The sequence below is a fragment of the Plenodomus lingam genome (genome assembly GCF_022343315.1).
Source record: "Plenodomus lingam strain CAN1 chromosome Unknown contig_6, whole genome shotgun sequence".
NCBI classification, from domain to species: domain Eukaryota; kingdom Fungi; phylum Ascomycota; class Dothideomycetes; order Pleosporales; family Leptosphaeriaceae; genus Plenodomus; species Plenodomus lingam.
Window position 1 is genome coordinate 1261366 of NW_027093966.1, and position 7103 is coordinate 1268468.

Here is a 7103-nt window from a genome sequence, read left to right on the forward strand (position 1 = left end):
CAGTAGACACTTAATTATAAGCCTTACGAATTAGTCTAGTATATAGGACTAATCTAGTAGGCACGCAAAGTTAATCCTAGTAGAGAAGGAGTCTACTTTCTATCTAATAGTGCTTAGGCAACTCTAATCTTTCTGTTAGGAATAAGGACCTATTTTCTTAGAGAAGAGTTTTAATAAGTTCTAAGGATCTAAAAGTTATAGGGTTCTAAACTGCTATAATTAAAGCAAGGATTAGTAAGGAATACTTAGCTAGGTAGTCTTGCGCTAAGTTAGAGTTAATTTAGGGGTGTAACCTATCTAGGGCAATTATTACTTGTAAATAATTATCCCTTTAAGTAGTCTTAAGGTTAATTATATCCTATTCCCTTCTGCTTAGGATATTAGGTTAGGCGTTATAAGATCTAGGAGTATACTTAATTTAGAAGTTAAAAGGACTTATAACCTCTAGCTATCTAGCTTGCCTAGCACTAAGGACTTTAGTAGATATAAAGTACTCTAGTGCTCTATAGTCTGTGTATACTCTAATAAGGTGCTAAGTACTTATTAGGTTAGCATGCTATTTCTTAAAGGCACAGATTATTACAAATAATTCTTTATTATAGATTTCCTAGTTAAGTTTAGAACTAGTAAGGGTCTAACTAAAGAAGGATATAGGGTACTATTTCCTATTAGGATGCTCCTATAAGAGCATAGCTGCAATAACTCTATTAGAGGCGTCTATCTCTAGTTTTAGAGGGTACTTAGGATAGAAGTAAGCTAAGCTTAGGATTGCTAGTAGGGCATTCCTAAGCTAGTTAAAGGCTTGTTAGCATTCTAAAGTCTATATAAATAGGGTAGCAGGACTCTAGAGAGTAGTTAAGGGCTTAGCTATCTTAGAGAAGTTTTCTACAAATTGCTAGTAGAATCTAGTAAATCCTAGGAAGGACTTTACTCTAGTTATTATCTTAGGAGTGGACTAGTTTTAGAGTACTTTAACTTTATTAGGGTCTACCTCTAAGCCTTTATTAGTAAGGATATATCTAAGGTAACAGGTACAAGTTATATAGAATTCGCTTTTCTTAATATTAGCCTATAATCTAGTAGAATAAAGACGCTTAAGGACTTTTTAAACATAGTCCTTGTAAGTAGCAAGGTTTTTAGAGTAGATAAGGATATTATCTAGATAGGCAATATAGAAGTTATCTAAATAATCTATTAGTATATTATTTATATAGCGCTAATAGGTTACAGGTCTATTATATAGCCTAAATAGTAGGACTTTGTATTTGTAGGCACTATACCTAGTGTAGAAAGTAGTATACTCCTCTAAGTTAGGGTCTATTTAGATCTTATTAAAGGCAGCACGAATATCTAGCTTAGTAAAGATTTTTATATTAGCTAGCTAGGACAATAGATTGTCTATACAGAGTATTAGATACGCGTCCTTTCGCGTTAAGCTATTAAGCTTACAGTAATCTATATAGATCCTAAGGCCTCTATTTAGCTTCTTAACGCACAGGATAGGAGATGCGAATAGGCTCTAACTAGTCTTAATAAAACCTTTCTATAGGTGCTCTTATATATATTCCTTAGTAGCCTAGAGTTCCTTAGTATTTTAATAATAGAGGAGACTCTAGTAGTTTAGAAGGGGTTCCTCTAGGACTATCTTGTGGTTATAAGGCTAGTAGATTAGAAGTTTGTTAGCCTTAGCCTTATTAAAGACGTCCTAATAGGAGTTGTAGTTAGATAGGAGCTTCTTATCTAATAAGCAGTAGTTAAGAGTATCCTATTTAGATAGGGTTTGGATCCTACGCTTAATCTTATATAGGCTAGTAGTAAAGAATTTATTAGAAGATTTTTTTATATTAAAATAGAAAGTATTAGTAGAAATAGTAGCAATTTAAAATTTTGTAGGTAGGGTAATAGTTAGTAATTAGACTAGGGTAGGTAGTATAATAGGTTTAGTAGTAGCCCTATAAGTAGCTAGAATTTTAAGTATACTACGTATCCTATTAATTAAACTAGGACTATTTTAGTTCTAGTTCTCCTCTTAATCCTAAAGGGCGTCTCTTCGCAAGATATTATAGGTAACTAGAGTAGATAGCACTTGCTAGTAGAGTTGTACTAGAATAGGAGGTGCAGGGTTATAGGTTAGAGGATATTTCTCTAGCTAGATTAGTTAAGATTTATCTATATTAATTAGGATTTAGAACTATTTTAGCTAGTGTTATCTAATAATACAATCCTAAGAACCTAAGTCTACTATTATAAAGGGGTAGTTATAAACCTTTTAGCTACTAACTATTATATAAAGCTAAATATAGTAGGTAACTAGGGAGGTAATCTAGTCCTAGAACCCTTTAATAGTAAGCTTGTATAGTAACTTTTAGATAGGTACCCTAAGCGTAGAAGAGATATTATAAGTAATTTTTAAATTAAGAAATAAGTAACCTTAGGCCCTAGTATCTACTAAAGTGTTTAGGTAAATACTAGATCTATTAAGGCACAGGGTTATACATGCAAGCAAATAGAAACTAATAAATAATTTAGTTAAGGAAAGGTTTAACAGGTTATATTAAGTTAGGCCTAGGAAGGAGGATCCTCCTAGGCGTTATTATTTCCCGTCTAATAGCTATCTAAATTAGTTAATTTAGTAGTATCTTCTTCCTTAGAATTCTTAATAACCTATTCTACATCTATAGCCTAAATCCTAGGGGGTTTAGGGTAGTTACTAGAGAAGTGCCTAGGCTTTCTATAATTATAGCAAGTTACTAGGGTTCCTATTATAGTAGCGCTAGGAGTAGCTAGCGTAGTAGATAGGGGTTAATTATTTTAAGGGATTATGCCTTATTATTATAAGTAGGGCATATAAGGTTTAGCTATTAAAGGTCTATTATAGGGTTTCTAATTAGCGTCTAAATAGGACTAGTTTCTAGAGTGTTAGAAGGGGGTTAGTCCTTTTCTAGATAATAGAGTAGTCTAGATAGGAGTAGATAAGGTAGGGTATAGGTAGTGTTCTATATTAAAAGTAGTAAGATAATCTACTATAGTCTTAAAATTATTGTGCTAATTCTATTAGAAAGCAAGGTTTAGTATCCTTAGGGAAGGTGTAATCTTTATCTAGAGGTAGTAATACTACTCTAATTAGGGTACTTCTCCTCTAATAGTAAGACTCTAGAATTATAACTTAAAAGTAGGGAACGTCTCTATATTAGTTATATATAGGTAGTTAAATATAGTCTAACTCTTAGCTATCTTATTTCTAGTAATAAAGTAAGTTTAAAGGAGGGTAATTATTTCCTTAGCTTTTTAAAATTAAAGACTTAGGGAATTAGATAGGTAACGTGGCTCTAAGTATTCTCTTGCTAGTCCTAAGCAGTGTCCCTAGACTAACGCTATCTAAGCTCTAGAAGAGGGGTAGTAATTAGCGTTAATTTCTAGCCTATCCTAGATAGATGCTTGCTATTATCTAAAAGTAGGATTAGTACTATTACTAAGTATAGAGATATTTAGCGTCTTTTTAGATTATCTCTTAGCTTTTATAGTATACACTATAGGGTTTAATATAGAAGCTAAAGACTAGCTAGGTTAAGTAGTACCCTATATCTCCTTATAGAGGGAGGTGTTATACAACTAATTAGTAAGTTACTTAACTTGTTCCTCTAACCTCTCCTTTTTAGATAGGGTTAATATATATTTATCTTTAAGGGAGGTGTTACTTTAAGATTTCCTAGGAGCACAAGGTACCTTAAGAGATAGATAGGAAGCAGGTCCTTTAAGGAGGGCGTTATTAATTAAGTCTTCCTTATCTAATTTCTTTCTATTAGTAAATAGGCTTTTAAAAGCAGCTAAACTAGATACCCTTCCTTTACCTTTATCTAATATTTTGTAGTTAATAAGAATAATAAATCTTTTCTTTTTAGGGGGGTTAGTTATAGGAGGATATTAGCTTTGCCTCTAATTCCTCTAGGCTTTTAGTAGTCTCTAGGTCTCTACCTTAACGTAATCTAACGCGATTTTTCTAAAGGTAATCTAGCACTACCTATAGGTCTAGAAGTCTAAGCCTATAGGCTTTGGTTGTTAGAAGTTCTAATAGCTATTCTAACTATAGAGTTATAGGGTTAGGTAGCTACTAGAACTAAATTAGTAGCTTAAAATAATAATAAGTGCAATATTCTTAAATGCTATTACTAGCTAGGATAATATTCTTCTTATAATATAACAACTTAGGTAGGTAAGGCATCTAAAAGGTATCCTATATAACTTAAAGGTATATAGGAGTGCGCGTCTGTATAGAAAAGGATAAGATTCCTACACCTATAGGTCTTGTACAAAAGGATAAGAAGAACATGCCTATCCTAACTATAGGCGAGCTGTTCTCTATATACATAAGTGAGTCAGGCCTTTATTAGGCCTGACTTGGCATGGAACAATAGGCAGGCAATTCTGCCTCATTATTACAGCTCTACCCCCTTCCTATCCCTAGTCTACTAATATAGCACCTGTGCATTAATTTTAAGGATTTTCCCTAGGATTAACGTAGTTATAATTAGATTATAGTTATTATTAATTGCCTATTAAAGCAAGCTATTACTATCCCTTACTATAAAACTATAGACGCCTAAGGTATAGCTACCTTATTTATTTAGTAGGTGTATAGATTTAGACATACTCTAGATACTATTATTTCTAATTAAGGCCCTTAGTTTATATCTAGTTTCTAGTCTAAATTCTATTAGATTATAGGCACTAAAGTTAAGCTCTCTACTGCCTACTATAAATAAACTAATAGATAAACTAAGATTATAAACAAGTATATTAATTAGAGACTAAGGCCTTTTATATCCTATTACTAAGATAACTAGAGTAACCTACTACCTATAATAGACTGTGCCTAAAGTACTCTTCTATATTTATCTATTAGTATAGCTCTATATTAGCTCCTCTTTAGTTCCTTACTAAAGTAAAGTTAGTATTAGAAACTAGAAAAGACCCTATCTACTATACTAGAGAAACTAAACTATAAGGACGCCTTATCCCTTACTACTTAGATACACAACGCCTAGAAGATTACTAAAGAAAATATAGAAAGAGCTTAAGACTAAATACGCTCTACTACTAATTGCTATTACTATCTAGTTAACTAGAAGGTTAGTAACTATATTTATCTATCTACTACTAATCTTGCTATTTTATAACCTAGGTCAAAACTATCTAAATAATAGGAAGGTCCCTTTAAGGTATTAGAACAAGTAGGAAACGCGTATCGCCTCTAATTACTACCTAGTTCTAAGATCTATAACGTTTTTTCTCCTAATATACTATATAAAGATCCCTAAGACCTATTACCTAGATAAGAGGCTCTAAAACCCCCTAGTACGCCTATACAAGGTATAGAGGAATAGGAGGTAGAAGAAATCCTAGCTAGCAAATTATATTAATCTAAGCTAAAATATAAGGTTAAGTAGGTTAGACATAATCCTAATCCTATTTAGTATCCTGCCTCTAACTTTATAGGTGCTCCCTATAAATTACAGGTATTCTACTAATAGTATCTAAATTAGCTAGGTCCCCTACGTAGCTTACTAAAATAGATTTAAGCCTAGGAAAAAGGTAAAGAGGATCTAATATTACTTTACAATAATTATACCTAATATTAGAACTAATTTATATCCTATTTAGCTACGCTTTATCTATTAACTACTATCTATTACTATTATTCTTATTGCTATTTATTATTATATCCTATTTAGAACCTTTAAGGTTCCTAGGATACTACCCCTAGGAAACCTCTTTATTCTATATCTATCTCTTTATTAGAACCTAGTTTAGACTCTATATTAGCTAAGATAGCGCCTAGACTATCTTTCTTAGCTAGCTTCTAGATAACTAGTGCAGCAGGTGCAGGAGTAGGGACAGGAGTAGGGATAGGAGCTAGGACTAATTTAGACTCCTTCTTATAGAAGGCCTTTATCTTAGCCTATACTAGGAAGGTTGCCTCCTAATTTAGTGCTAATTCCTCCTTAAGTTTATTAATAGCCCTTATTAAGCCCCTAACTACTAAGACTATCTTATAGATACTATTCTAAAGCTAACGTGAATTAGATGTAGTAGTATAATAGGTAGCTATAAGGATTTTAGCAGCTTCTATACCCTTAGTCTAAGTATTAGTAATAGTAACGCACTTAGCTAGGTTTTAGGCAGTTTCTTAAATAGTAGCCTTAAACTGTTTAATATCCTTCTAATAAGTAACTACAGCCTCTTTATCCTTATCCCCTTTAGCAGGGTTTCCTATTAGGCTATAGTACTCTTCTAGGGCACCCCTAAGGGCAGAGTACTCTTAACTAATAAAAGAAGGAATCTACTAGGATTAGTAAAGGAACCCTATTAGACTTAGATACTTACTAGATTGCAATACTTATTCTAGGAGATATAGTACTAGCACTTCTTAGAATTCTTTAACTTAAAATTAAAATTATTAAACCTACCCCTAGCTAGAGCCCTAACTGCTCTTATATAGAGAGCGCGATAAGTAATAGGGAGGACTCCTAGTAGTACTAGTACTAGTATAGCTAAAGGTTCTAATTTAGATTAGCAACTATTTAATTATATAGATTAAATACTTACTAGATTTTAGATAGATTAGGTTAAAAAGTTTAAAAAATTAGGGATATAGGAATAAGAAAGTTAGTAGGTAGAGGGCTAGTTATAGGCAGGCTAGGGATAGGGGTCTGTGCCCTAGGAAGAAGAAGTAAAGGTAAAGGCAGAGGTAAAGGTGGATTTATTTTGCAAAAAGCTCTTCTTTAATAAGGGATCTGAACCTAATCCTAAGGATAGGGACTATCCTTTTTCTATAGGAGGGGGTAGTGTAATAATAAGGTAGAATTGCCTACCTATTATTCTATGCCAAGTTAGGCCTAATAAAGGCCTAACTTACTTATATATATAGAGAACAGCTCGCCTATAGTTAGGATAGGTATGTTCTTCTTGTCCTTTCGTACAAGACCTATAGGTGTAGGAATCTTATCCTTTTCTGTATAGACGCGCACTCCTATATGCCTTTGAGTCGTATAGGATACCTTTTAGATGCCCTACCTACCTAAGTTATCACAGCCTATGCCTAT